The sequence below is a fragment of the Amblyomma americanum genome, chromosome 1 (assembly GCF_052857255.1).
Source record: "Amblyomma americanum isolate KBUSLIRL-KWMA chromosome 1, ASM5285725v1, whole genome shotgun sequence".
Classification (NCBI taxonomy): domain Eukaryota; kingdom Metazoa; phylum Arthropoda; class Arachnida; order Ixodida; family Ixodidae; genus Amblyomma; species Amblyomma americanum.
The window spans coordinates 398,543,010-398,563,668 of NC_135497.1; the positions used below are offsets into that span (position 1 = coordinate 398,543,010).

Sequence of the window (20,659 nt, forward strand, 5' to 3'; positions counted from 1 at the left end):
TGTGCTGGTTGTTGCTGCTGCACAAAAAGGGTAAATTGATGGGGCTGGACGCCTTCCATTGTGGCAGCTCTACACAGGACCGGACATGAGGAGATTGCACATGGTGACAGGTGCAATCTAATCAATGTGCTATTTGTTTTTGTTTTTTTTTGCTGGGTGAAATAAAAAAAATGGTGTGGAGTAAAAAAAGAGTTGCTTGAGGGTGCGATTTCTCAGCAGCATAATGAAGGTGACTTACACCAATCCTCTTTTGTTAAATGTATGCTGCCAACATCTTGCTCCTTTGTTCAGCAAGTATATTTCCTTGCTTATAAGGATTGAGTGGTGTGGATTCTTCAACATACTGGAAAGGGCTCTATAAATACCCACTTTTCTGGTCATAAGAGTCTGCCAAAGTGGCACCCCTGTCAAAAAGTGGCTTGATACGGCACCATTTGTAGCGGTCGACCATAATTCATAGCTTTGTAGCTTAATAAGTTCTACTACTCTCCAAATCCTGTTTGGCCCATGTAGGGCCAGTCACATGGAAATGGCGTCTTGTACACCATCCCAAATGTGCGCGGAACAAGCCCTGTCTATTGCACACTTTTTGAAACAGTGGCTGGCTCAGCCACTTGGTGATTTACAGTGTTTGAGTCAAAACCACAGAAGAAGACACGAAAAATGAGGAAGGACAAGCACTCATTAAATGTGGATATTTTGGAAGGTCCCTGGAACAAGCTATCGCACATGCATCACATACAAGCAACAACACAAACTAACTGCAAAAAACAGGTTGGCATGCCATACACACAAGCCATAAATTCAGCTGTGATTAAGAAATTAAGAAGTGTGCCTCTCTGGAGTGAAATCAAACCAACACTGCTGCCAGTGTCACCTGCATACAGAATTTCCATGCTTTGAAGATGTAGCATAATTTTTTTTCTTCATTTATTTCCTCATAGTGCCTGGACACAGGGCATTACATGAGGCATGGGCACGACAGCTGCACAATGATGGCCTTGATGGTGTTCTTGAAATCTATAGGACTGATACAGTGTAAGACGTCCAGTGGTAGATCATTCCAGTCTCGAGATGACGACAAATGACCAAAGGTGAGGAACAGTTCTAGCAGCAGGGCAATAGGCGGCCTTGTGATGGCTGATTCAGTTTGAATGATGATAAGCTGGTGATATGACTGGTGTTCATAAAGCCGAATGACGAAACTTGTGAGAGAGAGAATCCAGAAATTTGCTGTTATGTTTCCAGATTAGGTAGGTTGGCTTCAACCTTTAGGGCAGAAGCACTATAGTCGGACACAACCTAAGTCTGCAGTGAAGCACCACCCACATTCAGGACCACTGCACACAATGTCTGCTTGAGAAAAAAGTAGTCCATAGTCAGAACTTTTCTTGTTACCTAAACAAGAAGCTAATTTCAAGAAAAAATTATAGGTGCTAAAATTGTTATGCCTCTGGTTTGTTTCATATAGTCAGATATTAAAAAGCTGATTTTGTTCACTGTTGTGATTTGGTTAGTAGAGTAACACAGGATGCCATGTACCACGGCCCACTGTTACCAACGCTGATCTTTTAAGTTGTATTAAGTTGTATACTCGAAGCGGATATCGTTATTTTATATTTCTATTGTTAAAGAGAGGTTAGACTGGCGGTGTCATGTACTGCTGACGCATATTCTAGTTTAGGCTGAACAAAACTTGGCCATGCTAACGTTTTGATGGATATTTGCAAATTGGCACATAAAAACCGATCTGTTACTTAAACAGTTGCGAAGCCATTCCAATACTGAATAAGAAAGACTTAAGTGCAGGAGCATTAATAGCAGTCCTTTCTGTGGAACTTTACGTACGAAGGCATTTTCAAAATCTAAAAGAGAGCGTAGATGGGAGTGTTCAGGTCAAGGCTGGAGCTTAAACTGTTAACAACGCTAGTAGAAAAGTCCATTTAAGAAACCATATTGGTTGGATGAATGAATTTGACCGAAACAAGAAACTTCATACGAGAATGACATGTGCCACTAGATTCAAACAAATGCTGGTGAGGGAAAAGGGATGGTAGTCATTATTCAATAGAAAAGAACCTTTTTTGAAAAGTGGAATGACCTTATTATTTACTTTTATTTATTTATTTATCATACTGCAGGCCAATGTTTGGCCTTAGCAGGAAGGGAATTACAACAAGAACGTTGGAGTAAAAAAATCAAATACACAACAAAAAGTACAAAAATTGAGGAGACAATTTCAATTCTGGTCACCTTAACAAAATGACAAAATTCAACAACACAGTGCAACTCAAGCGCATTTGTTCGGACAAAAAGACATTCCAGTTCTTTTAGGAAGTCGTTTGACTCAAAACGACTGGAGGCAGTTCGTTCCATTCCGTCACTGTTGTAGGGAAAAACTGCTCTTATAAGGGTTTGTTTTTGCAAAAAATTGGAGCTAGCGTGTATTGTGTAGTATGCCTTGTTCTTCTGGTAGTAGCTTGCTGAAGGCAATTTGGAAGGTTTAGTGGAATTTTTCCTGACAGTATTTCACGAAGAACTAGAAGTCGACATATTTTCTGCCGTATGTCTAACCTTGGAATCTGATGTTCTTGCATAAGCAGAGAAGGAAGATCTAGTCTTCTCTATTTGCAATATATAAATCTTACCGCCTTTCGCTGTATACGTTCCAGTTTTTCTATGCCTTTCTTGGTGTAGGGATCCCATAGTACTGACGCATATTCTAACTCAGATCTTGTACATGTATTATACGCTAAAAGCTTTGTATTAACGAGAGCATTTTTTGGCTTCCTTTTTACCAAGCATAACTTTTGAAAAGCAGAAGCACAGATATCCGAGATGTGTGTGGACCATGATAAATTAATTGTAAGGGTTACTCCTAATTATTTATACTTCTCAGCTTTGCAAATCGCACTACTACCAAGGTGATAAGTAGATATGCTGGGATGCTTCTTTCTCGTGACACGCAGGACAGTTTTCTCCCTGTTCGGTTCCATGCTCCACTTTTCACAACGGCCATCAGTCGCCCCAAGAGATGCCTGCAGAGAAGCATGGTCTTCCGCACATGAGATCTTTTTAAAAAAGAATGCAGTCGTCTGCAAATAATCTGACTGAAACATCGTCTGACAACACATCTATTAAGTCATTTATATAAATAAAAAATAACAATGGACCCAACACACTTCCCTGGGGAACTCCAAGGATGACAGAAAGCATGTTGGATGAATAATTTCCAACTTGAACAAATTGCAGCCTGTCTCTAAGATAGGAAGAAATCCAACAAACTATGTGAGATAGAAGACCAATTTGCTGCAACTTAGACAATTTCCCATGGCGTATACTTTATCGAATGCCTAACAAAAAAAAAACAGAACATCGCACTGGCCAGGCATGTCGAAAATACTAAAAAAATCATGAACTGTTGTGACTAACTGTGTAACTGTAGAAAGACTTTTTCTAAAACCACGCTGGTACACAGAGAGTATGCCATGTTCAACGAAGTATTTTTGCAATCAACCTGTAATAACATGCTCCAAAAGCTTACATCACAGACTGGTGATGGAAACTGGGTGTTAATTAGTAACTAATAGACAACTTCGTTTTCTATGTATGGGTACAACACGTGCTTTTTTCCAATCATCTGGCATATCGCATGACCTAAGCGACAAGTTAAAAAGATCCGAAAGGAATCCAGAAATCTGCTCAGCACAGCGCCGCAAGAATAAATTAGGTATCCCGTCTGGTCCACTGGATTTTTTTGTATGGATATTCAAAACCATTGCCAGAACACCCTGTCGTGTGATGATGATTTCATGTGAATAACCTGACATAAGGGTGCTTCGCTCAGTTTCGTCCTGCGCCGAAAGGACACTTTGGAAATAGCGATTAAAATTTTCCGCAATGCCACACGGACCATTCAATGTGTTGTCGTGAACTTTTATTTTCGTTACTTCTCGATTAGTTTGGCCAAAAACTTGCCAGAATTTTGAGCGGCCGTTTTAATAAACTCCTCCAGACTGTTATTAAAGAAGGCCAAACTGCTCTGTTTCTGTTTTACCTTTCTTCCTCAATCATTTTATTTTGCGCTTACAATGAATTACCTCCCAAGTAATCCATGGGTTTGAATGACGTTTGCGAACTGTTTTTGATGGTATGAAATTATCAATGCAGTATCTGACAGTATCGCAAAACAACTGCCATGCGCTTTCAGTGGTATGCATAGGACTGCAAAAGTGAGTATCTAAATAGTCGATGATTGCTACATCATCAGCTGCTTCGAAATCTTTAACTGCGTCCTCCACAGAAGCGTATTTCTGCCTATCAAGAGCTCTAGTTCAGGTAAAAAAAAAATCAGCTTCTGATCGGAAATTCCGGACTCAACTTACACACTAGCACCACAAAAAAATATCACTAATGAACAAAGGGTCAAGAATTGCGAAGCCTCTTGTATTCACTTTAACAACTTGTTCGAGGTTAAGAAAAAACAATGTCAAGAATTGCGTCGCCTGATGTGGAACAATAACTGAGCTCGTTCCAGTTAATATGTGGCAAATTAAAGTCATCCATGATTATCAAGTTTTTTCTTGCAGTTTTACAACTTCATCATATAACTGAACCAAGTGAACATCATTTGAATTAGGACAGCGATATACTGACACAAGGAAAAATTTTATGCCAGAAAATACCACTCTCAGGAATAAGCTCAAGTGATTGTTAATTTGTTCAAGAAGATTTATTTGTATTCCTTTTTAGTAATGACAGCTACACCGCCGCCACGAGACCCTCGGTCCCTTCTGTACAATTGATAAGCTGGTGGAAGTATTTCATTGTCACCTATCAACTCGGTGAGCCAAATTTCCGTGAGGACACAGGTGAGGCGCATACAGCAGCAACAGATCTTCAAGCGTATCGGATTTATTTACAATACTGCGAGCGTTCAGTGACAGTAAGCGTAACTGGCAGCACTCCGATTGTTAGCTCGAACAAGATGGTCTGTTCATATTAGGCACTTCCCTTTGAGCGTTCAGTGCATCATCCCACTGGAAAACTTTATCACCGATTCGAAGTTTAACGTGTGCAAGTGATACTTTTTCTTTGGCGTCTCTTTCAGGCTTAGAACTGTCCCAAAGCAACTTGCGTTTCCTTAACGTGTCTGCGCAATAATCTTGCTGAATGTACGTGTTAGTTCCTTTTAATTTCTTTGCGTTCACCAAGACAGCTTGCTTTTCACGGAAATCTTGGAAAAAAGAGTAATTGGTCGATTTGGTTTAGGTCTCCCAAGCCTGTGAATTTTCGCGACCGATGAACAGGTAACGCCCATTTTCGCTTGGAAAATTCCCTTTAACACTTTGTCTCGTAAGTCCGTTTCGGTTTCTTCAGGCATATCTCAAACACCGAAAACAATTAAGCTTGATCTGCGACTTCTGTCCTACGGAATCCACTAATTTAGAGTGCTGCAAGTGGAGAGCCTTCTTTTTATTCGTAACAACTGTGTTTAGTCCTTCATTCGAGGTAATTTTCACCTGCATCGCATTTACTTTATCTTCTATGTCTGTTAAACATGCACCGATGCTCTGTATGAGTCTATCTGTGTTCTCAGGACTTGCTTTCAAGTGAAATATACCTGATCTAATAGACAGTTGATCTGTTACAAGAGTCTGCAGCATTTCCTCCACCGAAGGCCCAGGGTTCTCTTCCACATCCCCACAAACAAGCAATTTACACACACAATAACACTCGTATAAAATGTGCCAGCACATCTGTGGGCAGGGCCCAATAATGAGAAATTGATTATCACTGCATAGATAAAAACTATCAACTAACCCGGAGGGTGAAAGCAAAACGCATGATGAGTGGTCTGCGCTCGGCCCTTTCGCCGAGCCCACTGAAGGAGGTATGGAACTGTGCTGGCTTTATAGCGGGACTTCCAGCTGATGTCGCAAAGCCATGGCTTGAAGCGAGGAATGGGAAAGCCTCGATGACGATGTAGTTTTGTCCTTGATCCACATTAGTTCTTGTAGCCGTCAACGCTGGCGCCGACAAAACCGAGGCAGAAGTAGGTAGCAGCGCATTGCCGACAGGAGTAACGCCTGGAGGGTGAAAGCAAAATGCATGATGAGTGGCCTGTGCTCGGCCCTTTCACCGAGCCCACTCTTGGCGTCACCAACATCTTCCCATTGTGCGGAAGGACACCTCTTGACATAGACTGCTTGAAGAGGTGGCACAAGGTTATGCTTACACTGTCCTTAGTGTTTTTTAGTACTTTCGAATTTGACGACGTTAAGACCAGAAGAAAATGGAACTTTCATTGAGGCGACTAGTTTCATATCATTAGCATCAACTATAATGTAAGGCATAAGTGGATGATTCAGAGCTGAAGATTGTAGTTAGCCATCGGCTTCTTTAGTGAACATTGAGCAAAAAAAAAGAAAATTGTTCAGAATACAAGAAACATCATGGTCAGAAATAGGATTGTTGCCTTTGTCATGTAGTGTTAGAGGCTGCAAGCATGTAGAGTTAATGGTTTTCCAAAATTTGTGAGGGTTGGTGAACAACATATTGGGTAGAACTGAGTGGAAGAATGTTCGATTTTGTCTCCTAGTGAAAAAAGTTTGTTCCACACTATAATACTTTTGCCAGGTGCATGCGGTGATCACTCGTTTGGCAGTGCAAAAAAGACGCCTATTTCTGTTATTAAAACTTTTCAGCTCCTTGTTAAACCATAGTGAGCATCATTTTACAGTAATGGTGTTAGTTGCATTGTGCTTCTCTCTTAGCTCTTACATTGTGTCCTTGAAGAAAATGCAGTTAATTTTCACCGAAGGTTCTGAAAAATCATGAAGATGCCATGTGCCGAAATTAGTGAGTTCCAAGTTGAAGGCTGTGTAATTCCCTTTCATATAATGTTAATGTTTTCTTAACTTTTGGGGGGGGCATGAGAGTTGGCAAAAAAATGTGAACTAAATTACAGAGTTTTCACAAGGCTCAATAAATGATGCAGCGAAACGTTATCAGGGTGAGAAGTTTGAAAAAGGTCATGTATGTTTTAAGAGTGTCGTTCGGCGACCTCTTCGGCCCGCTCCGTGACTCGGAGTTGAACCTCCGTGTATGAGCTGAGCAGCGCGGCCTCCTACTGCGATTGGGTAGAGAGCTGCAGACTGTTCGACGGCTTGTCTTGATTACATAAGTATAGGATGTGTGGTGTGTCTGCCTTATGGTGTCCACAGAGAGAACAGACGGGGCTAAACTGCTCTGGGAACCATATAGAGTACATGTACGGATTAAAGAAAGTGTATGTTTGGAGCTGCCGCCAGCTGACTTGTTATGTTTTACTTAGACATCGAAGTGGTTCTGGGAAGATTTGTTTTTCTTTCTTGAAGTGCGTAGTAATGAGAACAGAAAACTGGGCGAGTTGGAATGGATTCATCTTTAAGCAGCGCGAAACACAGGACGTAGTGGAAGAAACACGAGACGACTTCAGCACTGTCTAACAACTCAACTTTTATTTCTAGAAGGGATAGTTATATAGGCATCGTCCAGGAGTAACTCCGGCGCGATGCGTGCGCCCCTCGCGGCGGAAATGGTGGACCGGGTGGGAGACGCGCGCCGGCCCGTGCCGCTCAGATGCTGCATAACTGCTGGGAGCGCGTTGTATTCTTCCATCGCTCGTTGCTTTGAGAGAATTCTGTGGTCACCGATCAATTGCTGCGCAGCAGTCTACAAGAGCACATACCTGAACTCCCCAGGGACAATGTTTCTCACGTCCCCAGGCAAGTTCTACGATCCGAAGCGACGGGAACAGTGAGTGGCTCTCGTCCCGACGGGCACTGAGCAGGTAATCATGTCAGGATTCGCCCATAACGTTGTTCCCAAAAGAGAAAAAGAAGGCACTCAACTAACCCCTGCATTCGTAATTTTTCTCACCATCCAAAAAAATCGAGCTATTCGGCAATGTGGCCCTTGTATTTTGTGTTCCCATTTAGCCTACCCGACAGAACAAAAGGGCGTGCTCTAGGAACCACATAACGCGTCTGTTGGCGAGTTGACGTAGGTAGTTTTTACATAACGCTCAATTAACCCGTGGTTTGGTCACAATATCAGCAAGTGTTTGTCAGTGCTTTCGTTCTCTTCTGTTGATTGTAACTTTTTTTTTTCCAGGAAGGGCCCCACAAACACTCGGCTCTGCCAGAGGCTAAATAAAATTCCATTTTCCAATAATAATAGTCTTTAAATAAAACGATACGAAATTTTATAGTTACAATTATTTCCTCAATCATCATACAGATGCGAAAACAAAAATTTCAAAGAAAGGTGCGTCTTGAAGGCAAATAAAAAATTTAAATTCGTATGTTCCAATTGGAACATTTGTAATTAAAGGGTCAACCTAGTATACTGGATCAGCCACTTCCTGTGCGCATACCAGCACAGTGTGGAGAGAATGATCAAAGGGTGTCTTATTGAGATTTGCTGCGGAGACCACCACTACATGCCGTACGTCCTTTAAAAACTATTCTGTCATCAGGAGAAGATGAATACGACCCACCGGAGAGATAATTGAAGCCTTTAAAAAATTCTGCCAATCTACTACGTCAGTTATCTCAATTATTCTTACAGGCAGGGATATGTCGCGTTCTATGAGCCTAGCTTGCCGACGTACGCAAATTTTCAGGCCTTTTGTCAGCTTCTCGTATTTTTTCTCTGTTTAAGCTCCCCATCCGTTCATTCCTCTTTTTCTTCCGTACCCTTTCTTTCCTTCTCCCCCGCCACTTCCTTCGCAACGTTCTTTTTCTTTCATTCTCGCAGCTCTTGCCTAAGTACGTCCCCTCCTCTCACAACAATGTGGCCGTCCCACTTGATCGACTTGCACGTGGCTGGCTTTGTGTCGCGCTGTACATGTGGGGGGTGCCACAAATCTTGTTCTGTATTTTTCTACTTCTTTCTTCACCGTATTCTTTATCCCCTCCCTTTCAGTTCGTTGCTGTGTTTTGCTTCTTGCCGTTGGGCACCCTTCTCCTTGTGTCGTCTGCTCTGTTTCACGTTCTTTGCTACTTGGAAACAGACGCCCAGCATAAAGCCAGGACTCGTCCATGTCTCTGTGTGGTGCCTTCATGTTCCCGCACTGCTTATTTATCGCTGTGTCACTCCAACTAGGCCAAATCGCCACCACTTCGCTGCAACAATCCCGAAAACTTTCCGAAGGCCGCCCCAAACTGGGCGCGCGCCCGACCCAGGCGGCCCCGACTCTCCCAAAGCATCTGCTCCTGCGGCCACCGGCGGCGCTGCCTGTTCGCCGAAAGTGCTGCCCCCTGGGTTCCTGCACTGGGCTCATAGGCACCAAAAGCAAAAACTGAAAAAACACACAAAAACCCAAAACGTAAAATCGCGATAGTCAGGAAAACCTTACGTGCACGCAGCGGGAGGTTTATCGCCTCATTTTAACAAAGCACACCAGCAATCTTAACACATGACATGCACCAGCTATCAACCTGTCGCCACTTCTTTGCAGGTCGTCATTCGCTCGGGGCAGCGCACCTCCCGGTTAACTACGAATCCTCGGGCAAATTGGTGCGCTGCCTCGTTTCCAGGATTGCCGCGTAGATTCGAGGATTTTAAAAAACGCGCCAGCTTTTCACTGAAACTGCTAAAAATTTGTGCATAGCTAGCGCCATCTAGAAAAGTCAGTATCGCAGCCGCTATAAGCCGTGCCAGAAGCCAAGCGAAGTCTTTATTTTGACGTGTGTCATACCCGCCGCGGTGGCTCAGTGGTTAGGGCGCTCGACTACTGATCCGGAGTTCCCGGGTTCGAACCCGACCGCGGCGGCTGCGTTTTTATGGACGAAAAACGCTAAGGCGCCCGTGTGCTGTGCGATGACAGTGCACGTTAAAGATCCCCAGGTGGTCGAAATTATTCCGGAGCCCTCCACTACGGCACCTCTTCCTTTCTTCTTTCACTCCCTCCTTTATCCCTTCCCTTACGGCGCGGTTCAGGTGTCCAACGATATATGAGACAGATACTGCGTCATTTCCTTTCCCTAAAAACCAATTATTATTATTATTTTGACGTGTGTGGTGTCGGGCGTATCGGTGTGCGTCGTGGTGTTATCCCGATGGCACCAAGCAGGAGTTGCTACTACAGTGCCGCTTTCAAGCGAAAAGTTATGATAGTCGCTGAGGCATCGTCGAACTTTCAAGTCGGGCGTGACTTAGGCGTCGACGAGGAGAACGTCCGTCGTTGGAGGGGACGACAGCAGCTTTTCGCGTGCGCCGCAACGAGGATGGCGTTTAGCGGACCAAAGAAAGGCCGTCACCACGAAGTGGAGACAGTTTTGGCCGACTTTGTTCCGACGCAGAGAGCAGCTGCCCTTCCAGTGACAAGAGAAGTGCTCCAAGCGAAAGCTAGGGAACTTTCGAGGGAGCGAGGCCTAACGCCAAAGGATTTCACAGCCAGCAGGGGCTGGCTTCAGAAATTCATGAAGCGCTTCGGCTTCAGCCTCCGACGTCGCACTTCAATCACCCAGAAGCTGCCAAGCGATTTCGAAGCAAAGCTGATAGCTTTTCAGCGCTACGTGCTGCGAAAGACAGAAGCGGCAGACTACAACCTTGGGCAAATCGGCAATGCCGACCAGACGGCTGTGTATTTTGATATGCCAATGGCGTACACCGTGAATGAAAAGGGTGCCAAGGAGGTGAAGGCGCTCTGCGGGCTACGAGAAGCAGCGCGGAACTGTGATGCTGTGCTGCACAGCTGATGGACATAAACTCCCTCCTTATATGATATTTGAAAGGAAGACACTGCCTGCTCGAGAAACTTTCCCTAGAAATGTAATTGTGCGGGCAAATGAGAACGGGTGGATGACGGGTGCGATGGTGGAAGAGTGGGTTTAGATTGTGTGGCGACGGCGTCCAGGAGCCCTTTTGACAAAGAACTCGCTCCTTGTCGTCGACTTTTTACCGTGGGCATTTGACCGACAACGTGAAGGCTGCGCTCGCCCAAGCGAACACGGACCTCGCTGTCATACCGGGCGGCATGACGGGCCAGTTGCAGCCTCTTGATGTCTGCATCAACAAACCTTTCAAGGATCATCTGCGGAGATATTGCGCGGACTGGTTGACTGACGAAGATCTTACTCATCTCTCATTTCATAACTTTTATGCCTTGAGGCAATAAACATCGCTTGAAAAAAAATTCTAACGGCAACGGGCTGCATCAGGCCCGTTTCACATGCATGCGATTTTCGCCTGCGACACTGCGAATTCTGTCGGTCTGCGACTGGGGAGGGCCATCGGTCTAGTCGCAGACAGCTCGCGATCGAGTTCCGTCCGGTTGGAATTCAGTCGCAGCGTCGGTGTGTTCGCTCTGCGACTGACCATTGGGGAGCGCCGAGACGGTGTGCGACGTGCGGTCACATGGGTACTGTTAATGCGGTGGAAGCAAAAATGTTTATTCTAATCAAAACATACGGAATAATGCCTTGCATCTAAAAATACGCTGGTCATAAAATCATAAACACATTCTGTGTGATGTTTCTGTCGCGTTTAATAATGGGTTGTCTATGCAAACATCAAGGAACCTTGCCTGTTCCTCTGACCGAATTCGTTGTGTCGGTGTCGCATGTGAAAGCAGTGACTGAAAATCGCACTGTGGCCTCACCGACTACACCGGATATTTTCGGTCCAGTCGCAGCATGTGAAACGGGCCTCAAACGTGCATCGCTATCGCAGCTGGCGGGCTGGGTAGCTGCAGCGTGGGACGACATCCGAGGTACTTTGATCGTGCGCGCCTTAAAAAGTGCAGCATATCTAATGCGCTTGAGGGTACCGAAGATAGTGCACTGTTTGAAGGTGACAGTGAAAAGGAACACAGCGACGACGACGTTGAATGAGCTCTGCACGTTCAGATTCAATAAATGCTGTTTGCATTTTGTGAACGCTGGCCTCGCTTTTTTTGTTCGGCCACATTCGAGGTAATATATATATATTTTTTGTCGGCCTAGGTTCGAGTAAATAGGGTAATATCGCCAAAAAGAAGGGTGGCAGTGCACTGATTTGAAGCAGTTACAAGGCAGAGTGCTTCACAGAAGCGGGCTACTAAAGAATTGCTTAAGTTGGGGGCTGTAAGCAAATGCCAATGGTTACCTGCAGGTAGAAAGCATAGCAGTGAATAAACAATGCGCCCAGAGGGGATGAAAATTTAACTTCAGAACTATGCAGTGAGCGACGAATAGCTATTAGTATGCCATCTCTTGTCTTGTTATCCCTATTGCGTAGAAAAGTATTGTAGTTGAGGAATGAGGAAACTATCTTGGTCAGCTACAGACTGTGAGGTCGCAAATTGCGACAAAAACCAAGGGTGTGGTTGGCCTCATTAATGATGTTTATGATACAAGATGACTATGTTAGATTGTGTGTTGGAGTAATGCCCAAATACTTCCGAGAAGAAACATGACACGCCAGAACTGAAAACGGTGTATTTAGAAGAAATTTATGACTGCCCGTGATGGAAAGACATGGCATGTTTTAGTAAAATTAAGAGATTAACTATTGTTTACACCAAGTTCCTTCTGACCCACCCACTAACCTGTGTGGAACAATTGTAGTTTTCAGCAACGACTTAAGAAGTATGAATAAACAAGCGATTTAGGGAAAGCATGCATGTATATTGTGCTCTTTCTGCAGTCAGCTCAGTAGAACACTGCAAAGCACTGCAAAAAGTCTTGTTGCTATTTCAGCACCAATTTACTTTTGAACAAGGACCCCACTGTATTAGCTTCCCTGGTGTGAAGTTTAGAGGACTCTGCTATCATAAGGTTAACATGCATTGTCAGTGCAACTTTCCCTAGGTTGTGGGAAAATTTATCATCACAGGGCGTAACTATGAAAGGTTTCATTCTATACTGTGGCTGTACGACACTGGGTTGCACATACAGCCCTACAATTTCCTTACCAGTGAGTAAGCTACAGCCTTGCATAATGCAAGTGGAAGACCAGATGCTCGTAATTAATATTTTCCCTGTGTTTTCTGTGTGTCATATGCTTGTTATCTGTGAACTTTCATTTTGTCACAAATGCCCCTCCTGCCTGGACCATGTGTATGTATGGTCTGCAGTATCAGCAAATAAATACAGGCTTCTTCAATCACATGCAGGCTATAGGTATTTAGTCACAGCCGAGTTCAATCCAGAGTAAGCTACGCCACATTTGACTACCTTTGCAAGAGAAGTGTCAGGGGGCAGGATGTCTTTTTGGATGATGTTGGCACCAGAGCAACAAACATGCTTGTTAGTGTTAGAAACTGCAACCTTAAGTAGATGGGCTGATCATTGGGCTCTTCAACTGTAAAGCTGACAGAAGTGGGACAGCCGCTAAAAGTCCAGAATATAACCTCTGCAGCAGTTTTAATAGTAAGATTAAGAGGCAGTGTTGTCACCAAAATAAGGCGTCGATATACCCATACGCAGTTCTCACGCAAGTATGTTTCAACAGCCACTTCATCTTGCAGACAGCAGCTAAACTTAGCTAGGAATATTTCACAATTATCAGCGTGACACATACAAGACAACAACCTTATAACAGTTCTTGTACGCCTAGCTTCCAAGATGTAAGTTCCTTGCTTCAAAACTCAAACCGGATCAACATAATGGCAGTAGCTTTCCCTCTAAAGACTTCTTTTAAAGTATACATATCTAAGGGGAGCACTCATGGGCATGTTTCAGTTTTTTTGGTTCGACACAATAGTGTACACTGCATGCAGGAGCAACTGCACGACATCTGTAGCTGGGTTGCTGTCAGCCGAGTGCAGAAACAAGCAATGTAGTCAAATCACATGGCATGCAGAACAGTTAGGTGCTGTCCCCTGTTGTCCAAAGTTTTCAGTGCCACTCACTGAAAGTGGTTGAGGCATTGCTTCTACTGTTGTTGCAGTGCTTTCCCATCAAGTGGTTGCTGTGTGGGGGCTATATAGTGCCATGTTCATAGTGCCAGTGCCCAGAACTATCTTTGCATTATTAATCATTTTGGTATTGTACTGATGGTGTGCTGTTCTCTTGTGCATCTTTCTATTATATGGTGACCTCAGCCTCCTTCACCTCTGTAGTGATCATTCCTTTCCTTGGTTTGGCACATGAAGATCAACTGTTGGAAATGCTTCATTGCCCAGTGGTTAAAGGTAGTTGGTGAGCGGCTGTTCCTGAAGACTTCTCACAGGAAAGTGGAGGGAAAAGCAATAGTCAAACTCTATTTGCATAATGTGCATTGTAAATTAGAAATGGCAGGAACCCCCCCCCCCCCCCCGCACATTTTTTTCTTTGTTATCCTTACACACTGTCTAAAAACAATTGTGCACAGCGCATCCATGGCAGCTCTACTTTCTCCCAACGTGATTAAAAAACTGCAGGAGCACTCTTTCAAGGGTCATGTGTATGATCAGCGTTAAAACGATGTATTTATTATGATGTATGATCAGAATTAAACAAGCTCACAGAATGTGTAAGCACATAACCTCATTACAGAATGATTGAGAAGCTACCTGCTGTATCGCTGCAAGTCATGTGCCAACCCGCGAATAGACAAAATTTATCAAGGAAGACACAGATAAATTTTTACAAAAAGAAATCATTAAGAACTGCCAGGTAAAGAAAGCTATACAAAGCTGCGTTATTGCATCGTCCGGGTTTCACAGGCGAAGTTCTCGGCTTTTTATGAAAAGACACGAGTAAAATCTGGATATGCATTGCGTTGCTGTGCTCACTTTCGTTGGTGTGTTCATGGTATCTGTTTTTCTTTGTAGTCTGTTGATTCACCTTTATTTTGTTACTTCATTCTGCCATGTTTTCCTCACTTCGCTTGATGATGTTGCAGTTGTCTATATAAAGGATTGTGTTGCTTGACAAATTCAACTTAAAGTCAATGCTTGTCTCACGTTGGTTATTTCCTCTGCTTCATTGTTGTTTTTTCAAGCTGCTTAAAATATGCAACAACACCCTCATGTAGTCCTTACCTATGGGCCTGAAACTTGGACACTAATAGTAAAATTTTAAATTTGACTGAAGACAGCACAGCGAGAGATAAAAGGAAACATTCAGAGGTAGCAGCAAGGATTAGAGAATATATGCGAGCTCATGGTCACCTAGCTTCCGATATTAGCCCCATATTGATAGCTAGCTGGATGTGTCTTCTTGCAGGGTTAAGATGGTTGGAAACGCTAAAGACTGAAGCAGAAGGAACAAGCAAGATGTGACAGACAGCTTCTAGATGGGAAGCCTAGACAGCTAGGATGGCTATTTGTTCTTGCGCTGTAGTCCCATCACCTGCCATTTTCATGTGGTCGTGCATATATTTTAGGTGTAATTTATCCACGGGTAGCAACCTATGTGCATTAGAAGGCCATCTTTATCACTGACAGGTAAGGAAGTCATCTTCTGAGACAAGATCTGAAAGCTGGCTTACACAAGTCTTTGTGTTTGCATTTTTCTTTTACTCTATGAGATGAGCACGGGCACTTTCAACTGGTCAGATTTGTACTCGGTTTCAGTCAGATCTTGGTTTTGCTTTTTATGTCATAAGATTCCTGTGTACAGACAGCTTTCTTCTACAATAAAATTCTAAAGCTATACATAATTTGTTCTCTACTATCTACATCTTTGTCATTTTTTCACGCCGTTTGCCCATCACAAGCTCTGCTAGACAATCAAAATACCTCAAAGATGATATCCTAGTTAACGAGTAGTTTATTAGAGTGACTAAGAGGCAAGGCATGTGAAAAATGCAATCAATTTTACCTAAAGATCATGGGGAATGATAAGTTAAAGAAATTTTTTGGGACAGCCTGTTCGTGGCAAGTGCAAGACAATGGTAACTGGTGATTGCTAGAGAGAAATTTTCCCCTGCAATATAATTAACGTTGTTCAGCGCCCACAGGTTGAAAACCATTTACATTGTGTCACAAAAGTGCTTCAGAGGAATTTCTCGTACAAAATTTCATCTGCATACCTGACTTTTCTTTGCCCAGAAATAAATCTTAGAAATGCTCAATCATCAATCCCCATTGAGTTTTGCCATGCATTTTTGTGCAAAGGAAAGCAGTGGCAGCGTGCAGTGTGTGAAAGTAACATGCAGGTTCCAAATGGACACGATTAAAGCTCACAGTCCTCTGGTATCCAAAAAACGTTTCATGTATGTTTTGAACTGTCATTAATTCAAGATGCCTGGTTAAGAAGCCAGTGTGTTAAAGCAAGAAACAATAGTTCTGTGGCATTATGTTCACTTATGGCGTGAATACGCTTCATTCCTGAGCATACCACTGCAAAATCACGAGTGCTCACTCAGGCTCACTCACAAAAGTTTGGTAAACCTACGAGCTCACTCAAACTTATACTCACAGAGGCCTAAGCTCACTCGAACTCATTTACAATCAAAACTCTCTTGGGCTCACTCAGACGCACCAATCATCCGGGATCAACCGCTCATAGCGACTCACGTCTCACTCAGACTCACGACTCATTTGGGCTCACCCATTTCGACTCACGACTCATCTGGGCTCACTCACTCCGACTCATGTGGACTCACGACTCATCTGGGCTCATTCACTTCGTCTCACAACTCATCTTGATTCACGTCTTATCGCGATCACTCATTCAGGTTCACTTGCCCATTTCAACTCATGACTCTGCCAGTCTTTTCTTGACTTATGACTCCTATAAGCTCACTGATCGGACAAATAAATCTGTTTTACGCCCAACAGCCCATGTTACGTGCCTGAAAGAACATTTACATGTGGCAACTATGGCACCTGTACTTGTACTTTTTTATGGTTTTGTGCTCTAGAATTCACTGCCAATTTTGGGCAACTTTTAAAACATAGATAAACACTGCTTTTGGTGTTTCAATATTTTTGCCTTTATTGTCTTTTTGTTTCTATGCTGGGCTACCCTTTCTCCAGAATTAATCCCATCATCAGGCCTTTAAATCGGGCTGTTTCTTTGTTTGAACCATATATTACGCCCCTCGCAAAAGCAGAGAGAGCCTCCCGTAAGGACTTTAGAACTGCTACGTTACTGCTATATACTGTTGTTACAAACTAATTTTCCTATTATACAGCTTTTCTCCTCTGTGACCCTTTCCCTTATTATCCCTTAACGACTCCCATCTGGAGTATATTAAATTCTTTAGCCTCACTGTCAGGGTTGTGTCCTCTGCCGTTTTCTTTATTGTCCCCACTTCATGATCGTGAACAGAAATTGTGTTTTCTAGGGTGTGATCAGCCCACCAAACACCTTGGGTCTGAGCTTCACCAATTCACCACGGACACACAAATGGAATAATGGTGAAGACATCATTCGCGTACAGCGTCTCCGCCAGGAATTTCAGCCACGCGTGGCTGCCATGGCTTTCTGGCTACGGCCTGGTTTTCACGCAAGCCAAGTAATGCTCCAGCTTCAAAAGACATGTTTACTGCAGTCTTCCTCTAGAGAAACAGTCAATCACCCTGTTCCAGGGACGCGTAGCAAGCAAGGTGCCATAGCGCTCTCAGAGTGACATGGACAGCGACACTGCCAGCACGCTGCTGCGTTTGGAGCGCTCCATGCGAAAATGCTGTGATCTCTCTCGCAAGGCGCGGTACGTGTGCTGAATATCACTGGACCCCGTAAAGTGATATTCACTGGAAAGCTTTCTGGGCTTCTCTCCTGTGTACTCTCAACAACTTTCCTTTCATACAGCTAAAGAGGCACCTCTCCACTTTCTTTTCGAACAAGACAGTGAAAATTTCGTCTGCGAACAAGGGTTTTCATTTGGAGCGCTCTCAGTGTTCTGCAATTTGTCCATGCGGCAACACAAAAATGACGTTCGCGGCTTCACAAGTGAGCACAGTCGGACAGCCAAACATTGCGAGGACTCGCACCATAGAATGAACTTTGACGAAAGTATCATCCTCGGGACCATAGCAAATTAATAAAATAGGTTCTTACTCGAATCTTGGCACACTCAAACGATCCCTAACCAGAAGAAAACAAAACCTGCCATCGACTGTCCCGCTGCTTTCACATCATCGCTTTCCTTCTTACGGCCACTTTGTGCCCTACCATGTAAATTTAAAGATATGCCAGTTACTGAGGAACAGGAGAAGCGAGCGAATAAATAGGTCGCAAGAAATATTTGCTCGTGCTTGTCTTCATGTCATCTTTCTCCGTCTGGTTCAGCGCTTGGTCGATCTAGTGCCATGCTGCAAATGTAAGGCTAATTTTCGCCTTTCAATTACTACAGTAGGGCGTGGAATAATTCAACAAAAAGAAATTCGCATTTAGTTTAGAAATTCGCATGTATGAATTGCTTTCTTCCAAATAAGGTCTAGCCTTCTGACCGTGCGTCCAGATGGAGGTTTTGAGACATTGTATGCATAAAAAAGAAGAAAAAAGGTAAAAATATGGTGCTATGGGTAACAAAACTGTGTAAAGTTCAGACCTAATGACTTACTTAAAGTTTAAATGCAAAAAAATGCTAACACTGCGATGCGATGAGTTCTTAACTGCAGCTAGCCTGTAGGGACGCCCGCCTGAGAGGCCTGTAGCTGCCCCTCAGGGGCGCACAGATCTGAGGCCACTGCATGCGTTTTGCAACTAATTAAGAAAAGGCAAAAGAAGAACTACAGCAATCGTGTTACAGCCAGACACAGGTAAAATCCACCAAGACCAAACACGGCGGCCAAAAAACATTTCTAGTGTTTCAATAACCTAGAGTGCAAGAGCCACAGAATGTACATATAAGGAAACAATGAAATTGCTTTGCATCATCTGGATAATAGCTTAATAATTAAGTATTGCAAGTGCACAGGAAACTCGACAAGACTGACTACGACTGATAATGATCTGAGTGTGACCCCGGATTCATGACTAAGATTGCGATCTGAACATGAGTCCGGACTCACGACTCAGATCATGATCTGAATGTGAGCCCGGACTCACAATGACTCAGATCATGACCTGAATGTGAGCCCGGACTCATGACTCAGACCACGATCTGAATATGAGTTCGGACTCATGACTCAGATCATGATGTGAATGTGAGTCCGGGTTTACTCACGACTCAGATCATGATCTGAAATGAGCGTGAGTGAGCCCAGGTGAGTCCACTCATGAGTGAGTTCGCCTACCTATGTTCCTGAGTATCCCTTTCAAAATACAGTCTGCCTTCTGAGTTGACTATGTCTACTTTTCCCAAATTTTACCAAAAATTACCACTGCATGCACAAAAATAGCACACACATGACATAACATCACCTGAGCACAACTACTGAGCCTAAGTGATGGGTATTTATCCATGTGATAACACACACAAATATTTAACTGAGGTTCTCTTTTGGAAGAAGAATCTCCATATTGTGTAAAGGTGGATGTTGCTAAGCCGGTACATATTTATGCTGGGCCAATAAATTAAACATTAGCAGATCGGTCTGTAAAGATGTGCATGCAATCTTCTCAACACACAGCGATGTTTGTTTTTGCAGTTATGCTCATCTTAGTTATGAAATTGAACTTCAAGGCCTATGTTTACGAACTGGTGTGGACAGTGGTACCCGTCGGTCTGGCGCACCCATACCCTACCTGTGGCCGCGACAAAAGTGGGCGCTTGAGATCTCTTCCAAAATTTCACAGCCTAGTGTCGCGTGAAGAAGGCATACCCCAGGCCTTGAGTTTTTATTTTCACAACATAATAGTTGTTAAGGAAGTCGACGAAAAGAATATACAACATGCCTGAATAAGCGTAAACTTCCTAAAACGTCACATATCGCATAGAGGTTTATTGTCATGTCTGCCACGTCCTCACTACCCACACGCCTTTTTCTAGCTATGCTCAGACCTGCTACGGATTTCGCTGCATTTCGCATAGCGCAATCAAGAGGGTTATGCCTCAAAGTGACAACTTTAAATCTTAGCCGTGCACCCTAGTTATCACACTGCCGAAGCCAGCGTGCACCCAAGAATCAACTTGCTATGCATACATAGGCATGGAACAAAACATATAGAAATAAAGTAACCCACCTTAGTACTATTGTGCTGTATTGCGCGTGCTTTACATAATCTTTGGACCAGCCCCGTTGTTCTCAGCTGAAAACTTCTCTCGGCGCGCTGAGCGACCGTGCTGCCTGAAGGCTGGGTTGGGTCGTTGGGTTCTCGAACCTATCTCCTTGAGGCCTCTCGTACTCATGTGGTGGCGAGCAACCTGCGAAACAGCACCCTCAGTCGTGCACATCTCGCAGAGCACTTTTCCAAGGCACTCGATCTATCTTCGCTTCCTCCGCGCGAAAGAAAAGGAGCGCACCACAGACCTCGTCCATAGAATGAGACTCCACTTACCGTTTGTGTCTGTCGAGCTTCCGAAGTAAAAAGACCATGCACAGGGCGGAAGTAGAGTGAACTAGAACTAGTACACTCTAGCGGAAGCAATCGAGCGGAGCGCGTCGGCGCTTGGCGGAGCGGCGCCATTTGCAAGCAGACGACCGCGGTGGAGTCCCACCGTTGTCATGACAACAAGCGCTGTGCTACGGGCGGCTTGAGCAAGACGGCGTCGGTTATTATAATAGTTTTGTCATTTGTCTACGTTTTGAGAATTCATCATTCATCCATCGCCTAGCAAAGATGCCAGAAACTCTCGCGCTTGCATGCGC

At 43.9% G+C, this 20,659-nt stretch overlaps 1 long non-coding RNA gene across 1 annotated transcript; it reads right to left on the reverse strand.

Moving 5' to 3' along the window:
- Window positions 1-151: 151 nt before the first annotated feature.
- Window positions 152-20,535, reverse strand: LOC144115737 (uncharacterized). The gene is made up of 4 exons (XR_013311521.1): window positions 20,349-20,535; window positions 20,034-20,214; window positions 5,824-6,089; window positions 152-3,038 (listed from the first exon to the last, which is right to left on the reverse strand). It is a non-coding gene; the product is annotated as an uncharacterized LOC144115737 (long non-coding RNA).
- Window positions 20,536-20,659: the final 124 nt, after the last annotated feature.